At 48.8% G+C, this 18,456-nt stretch overlaps 1 long non-coding RNA gene across 2 annotated transcripts; it reads left to right on the top strand.

The window, feature by feature from the left end:
- The first annotated feature begins 1,714 nt into the window (after positions 1 to 1,714).
- On the top strand, positions 1,715 to 5,524 carry LOC137204190 (uncharacterized). 2 transcript variants are annotated; one of them, XR_010933459.1, is made up of 4 exons: positions 1,715 to 2,390; positions 4,203 to 4,365; positions 5,013 to 5,146; positions 5,347 to 5,524. It is a non-coding gene; the product is annotated as an uncharacterized lncRNA (long non-coding RNA). The 2 variants fall into 2 exon arrangements; XR_010933458.1 differs by lacking the exon at positions 1,715 to 2,390 and having other exon boundaries at positions 2,409 to 4,365.
- Positions 5,525 to 18,456: the final 12,932 nt, after the last annotated feature.

The following is an 18,456-nucleotide window of genomic DNA, read 5'->3' as shown; positions in this document are numbered from 1 at the left end:
GCCCTTCGGAGTTCGCAGAGGAGACATGAGACCCTCTAGTGTGGGGTGGGAAAGGGACAGGCAGGTGTGTTTGGGTGGGGTGGGGTGCAGGAAAGAGAGAAGGCACACTCCCTCAGACCTCATTTCTCAGACAGGCGTGGGAACAAAAATTGCAGGGACTTTGTTGATTAAAATGATAGCTCAGTTCTGAGGACAGAGACAGGTTTTCCAGGGAGATTTTTCTTCTCTCATTTCCTCTCCTTGCTCCATGGAAACCCTCCTCACCAGGCCTTGGCCGGCTGGCCCTGCAGCCGCGGAACATGAGGAGTCTGTCTTTTCCGGGTGCACAAAGGGACCTGCTGTGATTCTCATTTAAGAGCGAGGCGCTTCCTGACCAGAAATGACTCAGATAGATTTGTCGGTGGAGGGCTGCAGCTGCCATTCCTGGATTAATTTGGAAGTGCTGGCTCAGGATGGCAGGGCTGCTGGCTGCCCACGAAGGTCAGGTCTTCTCTGAGCCTTCTGTCTGGGTCACTCTCAGGGCCTCTCTCTGAGTAAGCTGCCACCCCCAGAGAGGAAATCACTGGCCTGCAGTTCACCCCTGGAAAATTCTGCTGAGGGTTCTCTCTGCCCTCTTGTCCTAGTGATGGCCCTGAGGGAGGGCACATGGGAGGGTGTTTATACAAATTGTTATTCAATCAGCAAACACTTGTTCAGTACCTCCTATATGCCAGGACTGTGCGTGGTCCGAAGATGCAAAGTTAAATAAGGTATTGTCCCTGCTCTCAGAGAACTTCCGCCTCATGTGAGAGAGACTCTCAAGCCGGTAATTACTCATTGTGACATTCTTATGGGTTCAGGATTGTATTAGTCAGGCTCTGTTTGCAAGTGATAAAACAAAGCAAAAACCTCAAACTTGGTTAGGCAAAAAACGGATGCGATAGTCATCAGGTAACTGAAAGGTTCAGGTACAGCTTGACTCAGGGGCTCAAAACATTTACTAGGATTTACTTTCTCTCCAGCTCAGAACTCATGGTTTTGATTTCTGTGGTAGGCTGAATAATGGACCCCCTCCAAAGATGTCCATATGTCCTCATCCCAGGGAACCTGTGACTATGTTACCTTACATGGTAAAAGGGACTTTGCAGATGTGATTCAGTTCAGGATCTTGAGATGGGCAGATTATCCTGGATTGTCATATGGGTAACATGATCACAAGGGTCCTTATCAGTGAAAGAGAGGAAGGAGAATCAGTCAGAGAGAGGAGGTGTGACTCTGCGGAAGTAGACATCAGAGCGATGCCATTGCTGGAAGGGGTCACGAGGCACGGAATGTGGGCAACCTCTAGAAAGGGCTGGGAAAGGCAAGCCATGGCTTCTCTCCTAGGATGGCCAGAAAGAACACAGCCCTACTGACATCTTGATTTTAGCCCAGTGAGGCTCATTGCAGACTTCTGAGCTCCAGAACCATAAGATAATAAATCTGTGTGGTTTTTTAGGTTTTTGCTACTTTATTTTTTAATTTAATTTTTATTTTATATTGGACTATAGTTGATTTATAATATTGTGTTAGTTTCAGGTGTACAGCAAAGTGATTCAGTTATACATCTCCATATATCCATTCTTTTTCAGATTCTTTTTTTTTTAAATTTAATTTAATTTTATTTTTGGCTGCGTTGGGTCTTCGTTGCTGCACGCGGGCTTTCTCTAGTTGTGGCGAGCGGGAGCTACTCTTCGTTGCGGTGCGCGGGCTTCTCATTGCAATGGCTTCTCTTGTTGTGGAGCACGGGCTCTAGGCACGCGGGCTTCAGTAGTTGCGGCACACGGGCTCAGTAGTTGTGGCTTGCGAGCTCTAGAGCGTAGGCTCAGTAGTTGTGGCGCACGGACTTAGTTGCTCCGAGGCATGTGGGATCTTCCCAGACCAGGGCTCGAACCCGTGTCCCCTGCATTGGTAGGAGGATTCTTAACCACTGCGCCACCAGGGAAGCCCCTTTTTCAGATGCTTTGCCCACATAGATTATTACAGAATATTGAGTAGAGTTCCCTGTGCTCTACAGTAGTAAATCTGTGTTGTTTTAACTCACGTCTGCCTTGCTTCAAGTCTAGTGGAAAAGATGAAACACTTTCTCCCCTGTAACTCCTAAACAAGTCCTAGTTATTACTCTCATTGGACCAGCTTAGGTCACATGCCCATCTCTGAGCCATTCACCTGGCTAACAATGCTCTGATTGGCCAGGTGTGGGTCAAGACTCTGCCCCTTGAGGGGGTGGAGCCTCACAGGACCATCCTGTACTGAAGAGTCTTGGCAGGTGAAGGAACTCCAGGGTTCTGCTCATGTTAGAAAGGGGAGTGTAGCTAAAAATAGCAACCATTCTTACAACAGAGGAGGGAGAATTCTCACCTGGTTCTGAGGTGCGAGGAAAGAGCATTGGGGGGGCATTAGGAGACTTGGGTTTTATTCCCAATTTTCTGTCTCATGAGCTGTGTGACCTCGGGTAGGTGGTGCAACCTCTCTTGTCCCCTGTTTTCTCACCTGTAAAAGGAGGCTGATGGCCACAGCCTTATGACTTCCTCAGGCTGGGATCATTCTCGAGTAACAGGCCAGCTCTGACCCCTCTTCAGTTACTGCCAAACCAGCCCCAGGGTCCTGGGTGGCGTGCATGCTCAAGCTTCAGCGGTTTCAGTGGTTTTGCTTTATCGGGGCTTTAAAATAGAATCTTCATCTGGTGACTCAGACTTCAAAGGAGTCTGAACTTCTCGGCAAATCCTCCCTGGTCTGTTGGTGGCATGGGAGAAAGAAATGTGCCTCCTTCCGTTTGCGGTCTAGTGGCTCCTGACCCCATCTGCCTGCTTCTTGTGCTGGCGTGGGCGCCAGCCATCTTTGTTTGTCAGGGGTTCCTGTCAGGAAGGCTGGGACTTCGGCCCATTTGTTGAGAAGGGACGGGCTCATTGAGGGCCAGCTCAGCCCCTGGTTTGACTCAGAGTGGGTGTCAAGGGTTGCACGATCTACTAATTAGGACTACTAGCTGATTAAAAAATCAGCCAAATCAAATGTGTTCAAATCCTAGTGCTGCGACTTACTAGCTGTGTGACCCTGGGCAAGTCACTTGACCTCTCTGAGTGTCAGTTTCTTAACCTGTAAAATGGAGGTAACCTTCTGTGGGCAGCTGGCTTTGTTTTGTATTTACAGACTGTGGCCACTAGGAATTCCCTGTGGACCCCCGCCCTGCTCAGTAAATGGATTCTCTGTTACACGCAACCGAATCTAATTCAACCTCTTAACTTTACATTTCTCTGGCCCTTTGTCCTCTGGTTCCCTGGGTGGTGCCTCCTCTACCCCTCTTGAGGCTCTGTCTTTTTCTAAAATTTATTTTTAATTTATTTTCTTTTTGGCTGCATTGGGTCTTCATTGCTGTGCGTGGGCTTTCTCTAGTTGCAGCGAGCGGGGGCTACTCTTCGTTGCGGTGCGTGGGCTTCTTATTGCGGTGGCTTCTCTTGTTGCGGAGCACGGGCTCTAGGCGCCCAGGCTTCAGTAGTTGTGGCGCACGGGTTCAGTACTTGTGGCTCGTGGGCTCTAGAGCGCAAGCTCAGTAGTTGTGGCGCACGGGCTTAGTTGCTCTGTGGCATGTGAGATCTTCCCGGACCAGGGCTCGAACCCGTGTCCCCTGCAACCACTGCGCCACCGGGGAAGTCCTGAGGCTCCGTGTTGAGTCTGGCTTTCTCCAGGCTTGTCCCTGCTTTCCTTCACTTCCCCTGGATTATTCAAGAGCGTCTGGGTCACGCAGGGTGAGGAGTGAGCAATTTGTTGCTCAAGGTTGGCCAGTGGAGGATTCCCAGTGAGACTGGGGACACCACCCTGGGGGCGGTGTCTCTGTGCCCTCCTGGGACTTGGGGTTTGGCATCTGTATCAGGCCAGGCCTCCACCAAAAGCTTTGTCCTCTATGGTAGGCAGAATCCTAAAATAGCCCCGAGACCTTCCCTCCTCTGGTGTGCATGCCTTGTACAATCCCCACTGCTGGGGTGTGAGGATGAAGGGATGGATGTTCCCTTGATTAGCTTATGTTAAAGGTTCAAAATAAATAAATAAATAAATGTATAGTCACTCCCATGGTTACGTTATACAATAGTTTGTGTTAGCAAATGGGAGCGAGACAACCTCCCCTCCCCCCACCGCCCCGCCCCGCCCCGCTGGCTTTGAGGAGTTAAGCTGTATGCTGGGCGCAGCTTAATTGGTGTCTGAGAGCCGAGAGCCAGCCCCAGCGGACCCCCAGCAAGAAAGTGGGGCTCTCAGTCCTAGTGAATTCTGCCAACAACTGAAGGGGGTTTGCAAGAGAAACCGGAGCCTCAGATGGGATGGCAACCCTGCTGACACCTGGATTCCAGCCTGGTGAGACCCTGAGTGGAGGACCAAGCTAGCCTGGGCCTGCATTCCCACCCCACAGAAACTGTGAGATAATAAATCAGTGTTGTCAGCTGATACGTTTGTGGTGATTTGTTACCCAGCATTGGAAACTAATATACTCTTTGAATTCTGGGAGAATCCCAGTTTGGAAGGAGTGAGAAGGAATGGCCACTTGGCTTGGAGGGTCCTTTGGACTCTGACCCATGAATCTGTCTCATGTAATGGTCTTCGCTCCCTATCTAAAGTGTATAGCCCTCCAACATCCCTTCCTTCTCCTGGAGAAACCCACAGGGTGAGAGAGAGGAAAGAAGTTTAGACTTTGCTTAGTGTTTGAGTTAGGATTAGATTTGGCTGAGTAATAGAAAATCTATTTAAAAGTTGATTAGGTAAAAGAGCTTTTTCTTTTACTATAGGAATTCTGGAGGCAGGTAGACAGTTGAGGGCTGCTGTCTTCAGGTTTCTCCTTCCATTTTACACTACCATTCTTATTGTGGCCTCTGTTTGTCTCATGGTGACAATGTGGCTGCTGTAGCTCCAGTCATCACGTCCACATGTAGGTGGGAAGGAGGGGAGAGGGGCAAGGGCAGATTCAATAAGTGAATGGATAAATAAACTGTAATGTACCCATACAGTGAAATAAGAATGAGCCACTGATTCATTCAACAACATGGGTACATCTCAAATTCATTTTGCTAAATGAAAGAAGATGTGTGATTTCATTTACATGACATTCTGGAAAAGACGACGCTAGAAGAATAGTAGACAGGTCAGTGGTTGGTTGGGACTAGGGTGGGGGAAGGCTTGACTACAAAGGAACTAGAGAATGTGGGGGGTGATGATACAGGTTCTGTATTTTGATCGTGATGAATACAGAAACTCTATGTATTTGCCAACATTCATTGAACTGTTCATAAAAAGGCTAAAATGTATATCAGTTGCATCTTTTAAGTCAGTTTTTTATTTTAGGTTGGGGGGAGTAGGAACAGGTAGCCGGAAGTCCTGATGTGTAGTGCTTGCCCATTTCCATGGTGTAGATACTCCCAGCACTGCCGATCTCAAGATGCCAACAGCTTAACCTCTGCACAAAATTCCTGAAAACTGCTGGAATGCTACTGAACACTGTGTAAAATTATGCCTCAATAAATCTGACCAAAAAAAAGAACGGTTTCCAAGAAGTCTGTCCTAACAACTGCTCGCCACTCATTGACCACCTATGTCTGCAAGAGAGGCTGGAAAAGGAAATCTTCAGCCAGGAACACACCACCCACGGCCCCCCAGCCCCTAGAGTCAAAGACAGCTTCTTAACTGCTCCAGCTGCCTCCAGGGTTTCCAGAAAGAGTAAATCTTCTCTAACAAAGCCCACAGAGTCCTCCCGGTCTGATTTGACTTAATATCCAGGCCCTCCAATCATATTCACACACAGCCTCAGCGGCACACACGCTGCCCCCCACACTCACAGATTTTCCTTTCTTTTCCTTGGTTACTCTCCCACTTCGGGGCTTTCGTGTTCAACGTACTTTCTACCCGGAACCAGCCTCCCCAAGGTCTTAGCACAGCTGGCTCCTTCTTACCTAGTTTTTGGCTCAGATGTCAACTGTGCAGGGAGGCCTGCTCTGACCTCTTAGGCAGAAGAATCTAAGGCCTCATCAGGCTCTCCTTGCATCCCAGCATGGAGAAGTGTTATCTAAAATGACCCTGTTTTTTTTTGTTTTCTTATTTATTGTATCTCTTTCCCCAGGACAATGTAAGCCTGCTAGCTGGGGGTAATCTTGTTCCTGCTATTTTCTTGGAAACTCAGAACCACCAGGCACCAAGTTGGTTTTTTGTCAGTCCCGGCCGAATGAATGAAAAGAGCAGCACACACCTATCAGGTGCTGTCCATGCCCCCTGCAAACACAGACCCACTCACACATGCTTCACCCACTCCCCCTGAGAACACATAATCGCAGATGTGGACAGACTCTTGCACACAAACCCAGCTGGGCTCCCCTCACCTGGGAGGGGGTGGGATGGAGTTAGGGCCGACATTCGAAGAGTCCCGTTGCAGGTTGACCTTCCTCTTCTGAGCTGCATTCTGGAATCGCTGAGATGTTTCCCACAGGGAAGTGAAAAAACAAAGAGCTTTTGCAAGAGAGAAAGAGAGGGGACTGGCTGAGTGCCAGTGGCTGGCTGGGCTGTGGTCGATGCCAAGGAGGATTTGAGCTACCACCAAGCCCAGCCCCCAGCTCCACTCCAGATGTTTCAGTGGTGCATGGAGAGGGGGGCCCTGGACCCTCACTCAGAAAGCCTTGGGGTGGGCTCATGTAACTCACCCCTTGCTTCCAGCTGTGCCTCCCACTGGGCCCTCTTGGGAGAATCAAGTCTTGGCGTATGAAACGAGGCCACCTGGACTGTCCCTCACTTTTTGCCATGTTGCCTTAGGTGAATTCTCTCAGGCCAGCAACCTGAACATTCCTAAGATGGCAGCCAATTCAGTTAAATAGTAATCTACGAGCCAGGCAGGCCCTGGTGCCACAGCAACTCTTCCCTGTTTTTCTTTTCCAACAGAGCCTGGATTTTATTTGGAGGATGAGCTGCCCTCTCCCAGGAGATTAATCAGATAGGTCCAAGGAAATCCTATTTCTTGTAGATCTGAGGTGGGCATGAGAATCAGGTCTAGCCAATGAGATGTTATGGGAACTCTGCTGGGGACAGACTTCCCCCCGTAAGAAGAGAGAAGCACATGAGAAGAAAGCTCTTCTTGTTACCACCCCCTTCTTTCCTGCTTGGTTCACTGTTGTGTGAGAAAGTGTTGCCTGGAGCCACAGCAACCTTTTTATGGCTATGAGGCTAAACATGGCTGACCCACTGAGTTTGGTAGGGCAGAAATTCGGTAAGCTCCTAGGTTCTTTTTTTTTTTTTTTTTTAATATTTATTTATTTAGTTAGTTGTGCTGGGTCTTAGTTGTGACACGCGGGATCTTTTAGTTGCAGCACGTGCAATCTAGTTCCCCGACCAGGGATCGAACCTGGGCCCCCTGCATTGGGAGCGTGGAGTCTTAACCGCTGGACCACTGGGGAAGTCCCTTGACTGTGGAGCCAAAATCAACATGAAACTGATGCTCTCCAGGCTTCTTATTTATTATCTGAGATAATTCAATTGCTTCATAGCTGTTACTTGCAGCCGAAAGCATCCTAGTTCATTCATGGCCTTGGTACGTGGAGTTCTCTTCCCTGCCTCCTTCCCCCTCAGCTAGGTAGTTCTTCCTCATTATGCAGAGCTCAACTCCTATGCCATTTCCTCAGAGGAGCCTGCCCCGACTCCCTCCCCCCAAGAGCAGATCATGCTTTCCGCTTCACACTCTCCTAGCATGACGTGCCTCTGAAGCTCCTGTGGTTCAACAATTGGTAAATTTCAGTCTCGTACACAGAACGGAGTGCGCCACAAGATTGTGCTTGCTTTCATTCATAGCTGTGCATAGCGCAGTGCCTGGGGCTTTCTGAGTGCTCAGCCAATATGTGTTGAATGCATGAGTGAATGTTCTGGACCTGAAAGATCTCGTAGTCCAAAATCATGATGAGATACCACTGCACACCAACTAGAATGACTAAACTTAAAAAGACAGACAGGGGCTTCCCTGGTGGCGCAGTGGTTGAGAGTCCACCTGCTGATGCAGGGGACGCGGGTTCGTGCCTCGGTCCGGGAAGCTCCCACATGCCGCGAAGTGGCTGGGCCCGTGAGCCATGGCCGCTGAGCCTGCGCGTCCGGGGCCTGTGCTCCGCAACGGGAGAGGCCACAACAGTGAGAGGCCCACGTACCGGAAAAAAAAAAAAAGACAGACAGTATCCAGGGTTGATGAGGATGTGGAGGCGCAGGACTCATCCACAGCTGGAAGGGATGTAAGGTGGCGCAACTGCTTTGGAAAACAGTCTGGGAGTTTCTTAAGAGGTTAGACATATACCTGCCGTAGGACCAAGCAATCCCACTTCTAGGTACTTACCTAAGAGAAATGCAAGCGTATGTTCACAAGGAGACTTGTACGTGAATGTTCAGAGTTGCTTTTTTGGGGGATAACCAAAAACTGGAACTAGAGCAATCGTCCATCAACAGGTGAATGGATAAGCATACGGTGGTTTAGGCACGCAGTGGAACGCTCTTCAGCAGCAATAAGAAATGAACTATTGATACGCATAACCATATGGGTGACTCTCAGCATAACTATGCAGCAGGCAAGAAACCAGACAAGAAGAGGGCAAACTGGGCTGAGAAGGGACTGGGGAAGGGGCAGTGGAGACCAGTGCGGAGACCAATACTCTCAGAGTGGGAGCCCAAGTCCTTACAAAGTCCCACGGGATCCACAAGATCTGGCCCTGAGACCCCTCTGATTTCATTTTCTCCCCCTCCTCCATCCACTCCACCCCTCCCCACCTCTGCCCTGCTTCCTAGACCCACCAGGCATACTCCTGCCTCAGGACCTTTGCACCGCCTAGTTCCTATTCCCCTAGATCCAAACATGGCTCAGACCCTTACTGCCTTCTAGTCTTTGCCCAAATGTCACCTCCACGGAGAGGCCTGCCCAGATCTCTTCTCTGTCTAAAAGAACTCCAGACCCCTCTTCGGCCTTGCCTTTTGTGCTTTATTTCTCTGTTAGCACTAAACTCCATTTGGTTAAAATTATAGGTATATAAACACATAAAGGAGCAACATGGATGACTCAAAATAATTATGCTAAATGAAAAAAGTCAGATACAAAAGGAGGACCTACTCTGTGATTCCATGTACATGAAATGATTCTATTTATATATATTTTAATCGTCTCTCTCCTGCCTTGCCCCAAAACAATAGCTGCATGTGACTGTAGAGCACCTGAAATGTGGTTGTTGAGACTGCAAAACAATTTTAAATTCTACTTAATTTTAATCAATTTAAGTTTACAATGAAAAACCCAGCTGGTTTCGACAAATGTGGACGCAAATATTAAAACAAAAGGATTTTTGGATATGCAGTGCTTGGAAGACTTCAGTCTCTGCAGAACAACTCAGGTGGGTCCATCTACCTTACTAACTGTCCATTTTATGAAATCAAACTACAGATCAAGTATTTCCGATGAGAACTGACCATCCACATTGGGATGGGCTGCAAATTAGAATATACAGTGGATTCCAAAGTGTTCACATGAAAAAAAGGAATGTAAATATCTCACTGATAGTTTTTCATGTGGATTGGATGCTGAAATAATAATATTTTGGATTGATTAGGTTAAATAAAACATTAAACTTAATTTCATCTGTTTCTTTTTTAAAATAATTTTTTATAATTTAATTTTATTGGAGTATAGTTGATTTACAATGTTGGGTTATTTCAGGTGTACAGAAAAGTGATTCAGTTATACATATATTCATTCTTTTTTTTTTAAATATAAATTTATTTATTTATTTTTGGCTGCACTGGGTCTTCCTTGCTGCGCGCGGGCTTTCTCTAGTTATGGAGAGCCAGGGCTACTCTTCGCGGTGGTGCGTGGGCTTCTTATTGTGGTGGCTTCCCTTGTTGTGGAACATGGGCTCTAGGAGCACGAGCTTCAGTAGTTGTGGCACAGGGGCTCAGTAGTTGTGGCTCGTGGACTCTAGAGCACAGGCTCAGGAGTTGTGGCGTACAGGCTTAGGTGTTTCACGGCATGTGGGGTCTTCCCGGACCAGGGCTCGAACCCATGTTCCCTGCATTGGCAGGCGGATTCTTAACCACTGCACCACCAGCGAAGTCCCATATATTCATTCTTTTTAAGATTCTTTTCTCATAGGTTATCACTGAATATTGAGTAGAGTTCCGTGTGCTATACAATTTCATCTGTTTCTTTTGCTTTTTTATTTTTCTTTTTCCTTAACGTGGCTACAGGAAATTTTTAATTCTGCATGTGGCTCACTTATATTTCCGAGCTGCTCTGGAATGCCAGCTGGGTGAAGGCAGCCACTGGTCTCTGGACTCACTTCTTTATCACCAACATCTAGAACCTGGGCTGCCGTGTGGTCTGCGTCCTCGTTTCTCCCAGCGGAAGGGATCATCCTTCATTTGCTGACCGTGGGCGTCTGTCCTCAGAACCAGGGCATTCCCGGCCCACAGGAGGGAGAGCAGCTGCTGGGGGGGTGGGGTGGGGGAGGGGGCGCGGGCAGGGTGATTCAGTTCCCGCGCCGGGAAGGGGAATTGGGCTTCTGATGGGACCATGGCTCCTTCCCAGGTCGGGTTTGCCAAACGCCTTTCTCCCTGCCCTCCCGCCCCCTGGACGGCCACGGCCGGGTTGCCGGGACGCCTCCCTGTTGGCTGCGGAAATGGTTTGCATCATTTCGTACCCGAGGCCTGTGGGCATCTGAAGTTCAGATCCACTGGAAGGAAATCAGCCTGTGCCTTGTTCTCTCCACAAAACAAGAATCAATACGGCATTGATTCAGAGGAGACCGCCTCCCTCATCAAGTGCCTCCGAGCAGGAATCTTCAGAACCGCCCCCTTCGGGGAGGGGGGTCAGAAATGGGCCACTGGGTGGCGAAGGCTTCGTGTGTATTGGCTCTCCCCCGCCCAAGCATTTAAATAAATTGTGGTAAAATAGACATAACATAAAATGTACCATTTCACCATATTTAAGCGCGCACTTCAGCGGCATTAAGTTACATTCACATTGTTGTACCAGCATCAGAACTTCTTCGTTTTCCCCAACTCACTGGCTTCCGGATTTGGGGAAGGTCAGGTGGGGTCGGGGTGCCTGGGGGCGGGGCCGGTGCACGAGGATCACGGGAGAAGGCAGGTGTCCCAGCCCGGACTGGATTTCCTCTCCGCATCTTTTCTGGGAGCCAGACTTCAGGAAATGTAGGCGCAGGCACAGAAGGGTAATTCCAGGAGGGTGGAATGAAGGGCCTATTTGCAAAGGTGTCGGCACGCCCGGGGGAAATCCTGGATTAGAAATGGAGGAGCTGTTATCACCCGGGGCTGGAAGGGAGGAGGGGAGGGAAAATTGCAGAAACCAGCAGGAGAGAGGAGGTAGCATCTGCTGCCTTGAGAGGCCTGGTGCCCCTCAGTGGAAGCAAACAGCCAGCCCTAGGGAGCCCTTGACCTCGCTCTCCCCCAGAGTCCTGCAGGGGCTCCGCATGGGCCAAGTCCATACAGAAGGCGGAGAGCAGCGGGCTGCGGGCGGGGGGGTGTAGATCAGCCTCCAGGCAGAGAGCCGGTGGCAGCAAGGAGAAGAGTGAGGCGGGCAAACAGAAGACGCCGCACACAGTGTCTGATTCGCTTCCTAGCCTAGTGAACGTCTGTGTCTGTCTTCACAGCACCCGCTTCTCCTCTTCTGACAGCAGCCCTATTTGTCTTCAGGAGATCCAGCCTTCCACTCTTAGTCCAACAATGGTGCATCCCCAACTCCAGGGAGGAGGATCCTGATCTAAGCCAATCAGCTTATTGCATTCCTCTGACCTCTGTGATTGGTCGAGGATAGCCAATTAGGGCTGATCCTGGAGACTTGGCTGTGGGACCATCTCTTTCCTGTTAGAGCCCCATCTGGGGGATGTAGCATAAAACTCCTGGCAGCCATTTTGCCACCATGTGGCATCTGTGAGTGAAGCCAACATGGAGAGAGAGAGAGAGAGAGAGAGACCCTCAGGCCTGATGACATTATATAAGCCCCTGGATCCAGCTATGCCTGAAGCTGAAACTATTCCTGGAATTTTAGTTACTTGAGCCAATAAATTCCCTTTTCTGCTTAAGCTCCTTTGATTTGCATTGGCTTGCAAGAAAGATTCCTGACATTATCAGTTTTTTCTTTTCTTTTTTTTCATTTTAAGCAAGCTACAGCTCTGGTTCTGGCATTCTCAAGGATTTTTTTTTTTTTTTTAAGTTCAGCACGAATGCTGAGCAAGCAGCAGATGTGAAAAGTACCAAGCCATCTTCTGCCTCTGATCTTTCGGGTCAGCATTATCTCAGCAGAGAGTGGCAATGGGCCTGGAAAGGGTGGGGTCCATCGGGGCCTGTCTGGTCAAGCTGCATGTGGTACAGTGAAGGCGAAACCCATTCACCTCTGGCCTGGCATCAGGTGCTCCCGGGAAGCGATGGGGGAGCCTGGTGGTTAGAACACTGGCTCTGGGTCAGATAGGTATTGAGTCTGCTTCCACGCAGCTGCGTGGTCCTGAGCAACCTGCGTCACCTTGCAGAAGCTCAGTTTCTGCCTTTGCAAAATGCGCTAACACGGGAAAGAAAAGAGGTAAGGCCCAGAGAGGCAGTGGGGTGCAAGGTTAAGGGCCCAGGGCTCTGTGCTGGAGTCCCAGCTCCGCCACTTCTTAGCTATGGAACCCTGGACACGGCACTCCACGTTTCTGTGCCTCCGTTTCATCACCTGGAAAACAGGGACGATGATAACATTTCTTCCCTTCTTGGATTGTCCTGAGAACTAAACAACTGCGTACAGACAAAGGCCTGAAAACAGCACTAGGCACGTGGTGAAAACAGCTGCTGTTTTTAACCAAGGCCCGGTAGTCAGTGTTAATGTTGGCAAAGTTCACAATCTCTCATACTCTTGGCGATTCTCTATACAATGTCACGAAGTTTCCTCCCGCTGTGTCTGAAGGCCACTTGCTTCTTGCTGCTGGCCTGGTATTCGCCGAGCCACTTGATCTCTACATGCCCCAATTTCCTCATCTGCAAAATGGAGCATGAAGAGTCCTAACTTCACAGGGTTCTTGTTGGGATTAAATGAGAAACTACTGTCCAGTGCTTAGCACAGCACACGCCCTACGCACAGACGAGGGCTCACTAGATGTGAACCATTTTTAATAACAGTATTACTATTCCCAGCAAGATCTCTGGGGAAAAAGCCATATGTTAGTTCTGGGCACCAGAGCCCAGATGGCCAGTTCCTTCATCCCATTTCATTTTAAAGAAAATAAAAATTAAAAAAATATATGTATTTGTAGTTCTTAAAAGCAAAAGGAGATGGTTGGAATTTCACTCAGGGGATATTTTCAGCAGAAAAAAAACATCAACTTGGCCCCCGAGTCAGCCCCTGCCCTTGTTCCAGCAAATTCTTGACCTTAACCAACCCCTTAGGATCCGCTGAAGCCTTATTCAATTCCTTGCTTGGTTTAAGAAGTCATATGGGGCCAGGCTCTGGTGTTCCCAGCCTGGGTGTGACTCCCAGGCTGACTGTATCAACTGGAGAACCTTGGGCAAGGCGCTAGAATAAGCCCCAATGTTCTCATCTGGAAAGTAGGGATAATTTTACTTACCCTGCAATGTCACCGTGTGCATCAGAGCAAAAGGCATTGAAGTGGTTTCTCCCCGTGCTGGATTTATCAGTGCCTGCAATATGCCCAATGTGCATCTCTAAGTGGAGCTGCGGTTTTCCATTGAATCCCTTTTTCAAAGAGCATCTTTGTGCTCCAACAAGTTTGCTGCAGAGCACCCTGGATTACTGATGTGAAAGGCACCCAGAGAATGGAGTCTATTTCAATGATTGCATCTCCTCTCTGACTTTCACCTTCCCGGCTGCATTTAGGAGGGAACAGTTATCTTGTGGGACTGGAAAAAAGATAAAAACCCAACAAGCAAATGAACTGATTGATTAACGAAGCATGTGAAAGCACTTTGATAAAAACAAAATTCCATCACTTCAGTGAAGGATTGAGAGCCCAGTGGGATGAGTTATCAGGTTAAACAGAAGAGGAACCTGAAGAATAATGTAGGTCCTTGAAGTTCTTCCAGAAGAATATCTTGAGAATGTGGAAATAGAAGCTTTTGTGCCGAGGATGGAGAATGGAGAGTCAGCAGAGGGCAACAAAGTTGGACAAGTGTGCTGACGTGACTCAGTGTGTTCACTGTCTACTGCTGCTTTTCAAGTCATCACAAAGTGAGTAGCTTAAAATGACCCACACTTCTTATCTCACAGTTTCTGTGGGTCGGGAGTCTGGACTGGCTTAGCTGGCTCCTCTGCAAGACTGCAATAAGGTGTTGGCTGGACGGGGTCTCATCTGGAGGCCCAACTGGGGAAGAATCGCTTATGTGCTCACGTAGTGTCAGCAGGACTTCAGTTCCTTGTGCGCCGTCAAAGGAGGGTAACCAACCATTATGGGATGAATTGTGTCCCCTCCCAAATTCATATGTTGAGGTCCTAACCCCCAGTACCTCAGAATGTGACTGTATTTGGAAACAGGGTCTTTGAAGAGGTAATTAAGTTAAAATGAGGTCATTAGGGTGGGCCCTAATCCAATAGGACTGCTGTACTTGTAAGAAGATGAAATTATCATACTAAGGGAAGTAAATCAGAGAAAGACAAATATCATATCACTTATATGTGGAATCTAAAAAAATGATACAAATGAACTTATTTACAAAACAGAAGTAGACTCACAGACATAGAAAACAAACTTATAGTCATGAAAGTGGGAAGGGGGGATGGGGGGATAAATTAGGAGTTTGGGATTAACAGATACAAACTACTGTATATAAAATAGATAACCAATGAGGACCTACTGTATAGCACAGGGAACTCTACTCAATATCTTGTAATAACATATAATGGAAAAGAATCTTAAAAATATATATATATATTCTTGAGCAGCTCTGCTCTTGGTAAACAGAACATTTGAAGGGAAGTGAACGCAGTGAATCATGGTGCACCGTGCATGGGCTCTTAATGCAATACAATCACTCCCATTCATGTTTCATTGGTGGAAGCAAGTCACATGACCTCACTTAAATTCAAGGGGTGGGGAAATGCAATCCTACTGTGTGCTGGGGAGGAGAACCAGAAAGGCAACAAATGGTTTAGGGATGAATGGCTATCACCCTTCCTCCCTCGCTGTGTTATGAAGTAGGTGCAGTTATTGTCGACCATTTTTCAGATAAGAGAACTGAGGCTCAGAGAGGTCAGGTAACTTGCTCAAGGACACACAGCTTTTAAGTAGCTAAGCAAAGAAATCACCCGATGTTCTCAACCTTCACATTTCTCATTCATGCCACGTCTGTTTATGGTGTACTCTGGGATACAAACACATACACACGTGCACACACACACGTATGCACACACACAGAGCAAGGTGATGGTTTGGAGCATGCGGGGCTGTGAGGGTCCCTCCACCCTCCCCTTGTTCCTTCTGCAGCTCAGCTGAGATCACTGTGATTTCCTGTTACTTTGTAATAATTTATGGCAAATCTAATGTGCCCGCCGCTGTGTGAGCTCATCCGAATCCCCTTCTATTGTCTGAGCCTCATACCAGGAGACGTCCTCTGAGGGCCCTGGCATCATCGCTCGGTGATTTATGGCGCCAGCTGCCCAGCCGATTGAGGCCGACCCAGTTGGAGGCTCGCTGCGCTCAGGAGAGATGGTGGAGAAAGGTCTGGTCGGTTTGTTTTATCCCCAGAGGCAACAAATCTGACAAGTGAAGATTTTCAGAAGCTTCAACCAGACAGTGCATTACATTTTCTGCTGCTGTGTCCTTAGAGGAAAAGCTGGCTAGCTGCAGATGCCTCACGGGCAGCTCGTGTTTAAAATCGACCTCAGACCTGCTCCTGCTGCCGTCTGCCCATCTCTGCGGACGCTAACTTCATCTTCTGGTTGCTGGGCTAAAATCCTCAGTCATCCCCGACTCCTCTTTCTGCCAAGTGCCAGCAGCCTGAGGCTCTCACTCCCGGCTTCCAATCCATTAAGAAATCCTGTTGCTTTTCTGTTCACAATAGATCCAGAGTCTGATCACTTTATCTAACCTCCACTGCCCTCACCCAGGTCCCAGCCTGGACTGGCCCCGCTGAGTCCATTCCCCACATGGCAGCCAGAGGGATCCTCTTAAGACCTGCTCCTCTGCTCTAGAGCCTTCCATGGCTCCCACTTCCCTCAGAGTAAAAATCAAAGTTCTCACTGTGGTCTCAAAGCTCTGTATGCTCTCACCTCCTGTGATGAGAAAAACAACTTTTTTCTTTCTGAGTTGCTGCCCAGACAATTTATGGTTTGATAACCCTGCTCACATCCAGAGTCTGGACATTTAGATAAGGCCCTGGGTTTAGGCTGCCCGCCACGAGTTCCCACTTTGATCTTCCCGGGGCACATTTTAAAATAACCACTTAGAGTTAAGCTCGCAAAAAGTTAGCGATCTCTGTCCCGACCACCGTGTAAGTCATCAGTGCCCGCTACCCTGCTTTCTGTCTTTTGCTGGCTGGTGACCTGGGGCAGAGAACTGCCCTTCTCTCCCCAACTCATTATGTGCCCTCGTTTCTGGGATGTGTAAGGAATAAATCTTGTGACTCTGCTTCCTTGGCAGGGGTGTATTGAAACTGCATCTTCCGTGAGAACAGCCCCGTGGGTTTCACTTCCCTAAAGTGGGAGCTTGGATGCAGAGGGAGCCGCCTGTGTCTGACCCCCGTTTTGGGCGGCTTGTGCACATTTTTTTTTCTTTTCTTTTTTAAACCACACTGCACAGCTTGCGGAGCTTGCTGGATCTTAGTTCCCTGACCAGGGATCGAATCCAGGCCCCCAGCAGTGAAAGCACCAAGTCCTAACCACTGGACAGCCAGGGAATTCCCAATCTACACATTCTGTTTTTTTTTTTTTTTTTTGGCTGTGCAGCATGCAAGATCTTAGTTCCCTAACCAGGGACTGAACCCGCGCCCCCCTGCAGGGGAAGCGTGGATTCTTAACCACTAGACCACCAGGGAAGTCCCAGTCTGTACATTCTTAATGCAACATACCAGCTCAGGCTTCTCAGCACACGCCCCCACGCCCTTTCTGCCTTCGTTTCCCAATACTGACCCCTTCGCTGACTCAGCATGAGCCACACAGGCCTCCTAATAGTTCCTGAAATTTTCCAGGCACATTCCAGCCTCCGGGCCTTTGCACTGGCTGTGCCGTCTTCCTCTTTTAGGTGAACCGACCCCTTCCCGGTGGCGACGCCTCTGCTACTCTACTTAAAATTGCACCTCCTGGGTTCCCTGCCCTGTTTTATCCTTAACACTTACCAATATCTGACATAGTACATGGGGGAGATTAATAGAATGGGTCTTAGAGCACTTGAAACAGTGCCTGCAGATGGAAAAGACTACGTAAGTGTAAGCCAGCATTAGGTTTAAGTCATATGTAGTGAGAAGAAGAGGGGAAAAGCACATCTACTCCATCTTCTGGGAAGCACCAGTCCTGCCACTACTGTGGTTTAAAAGCAGAGACCTCTAAGAGTTGCTCTGAGCTGCACATGACTTGTTAACAAAATACAGGTTCCGTCAAGATCCAAGTTGACAGTTATTGACTTCAGTTCTGCCACTGTCTTTTCTATTTTAGAGGCAGCATATGCTCTGTTTAAGGTCCTGGACATTGTCACCAGCCCTTAGAGCTGCCAGATTCTGAGTGTTGTGCCCACCGGGCCATCAGCCGCAGTGCCCTGGGGGCTGGTGTTCATAGCGTGCTGCCTGTACCCGCGCTCCGCCACCAGCCTCCCCACCCTTCTCTGCCTCTGCAAGCAAACTTCTCCTCGCAGGACCTTTGCACCTGCTGAGCCCTCCTCCCAGGATGCTTTTCTCTTCCCTCCTCACAAGGGCATTACCACGCATCTCTCAAGGTTCAGCTCCATCATCGGTGGTTTCCTTAGGAGAGCTTTCCCTCAGCCCCCAAGGCTAGGTCAGGTCCCGTATTATAGGCGTCCCTAGCACAAGCGCCTCTTGTTTGCAACGCTAAGCACAGCTGACATTCATGCACGCGGTACATTGTTTTGTGACCTCCTCCGCCTACACACCCTGTGAGGACCACCAGGGCAGTGACTTATCTGTTTTTGTTGACAAGGGTTTCTCCAGCACTCCACGGTGCCGGTTCCACAGTGCTGGCTGGCAGGCACTCAGTAAATATTTGCGGAATGTATGAATAAGTGGCCCACACTCAGTGTCTAAAACAATGGCTTCCTCAAGCAAACAGCACAGAGTCTGGCACAGAGGATGTGCGAGCAACATATTTTGGCCTTGGCTTCTGTTCCTCACCCTCTACGCCTTTCCACCTCCTCCCACTGCCCAGCTCCTTCCAGTCTCCTAGCTCCTCCCACTGCCCAGCTCCTCCCACTCTGGGGGCGGAGTTTGCTTTTCCACAGCTTG

This window comes from Pseudorca crassidens, chromosome 12, assembly GCF_039906515.1.
Source record: "Pseudorca crassidens isolate mPseCra1 chromosome 12, mPseCra1.hap1, whole genome shotgun sequence".
NCBI lineage: Eukaryota > Metazoa > Chordata > Mammalia > Artiodactyla > Delphinidae > Pseudorca > Pseudorca crassidens.
This window is presented reverse-complemented; position numbering and strand designations above follow the sequence as displayed.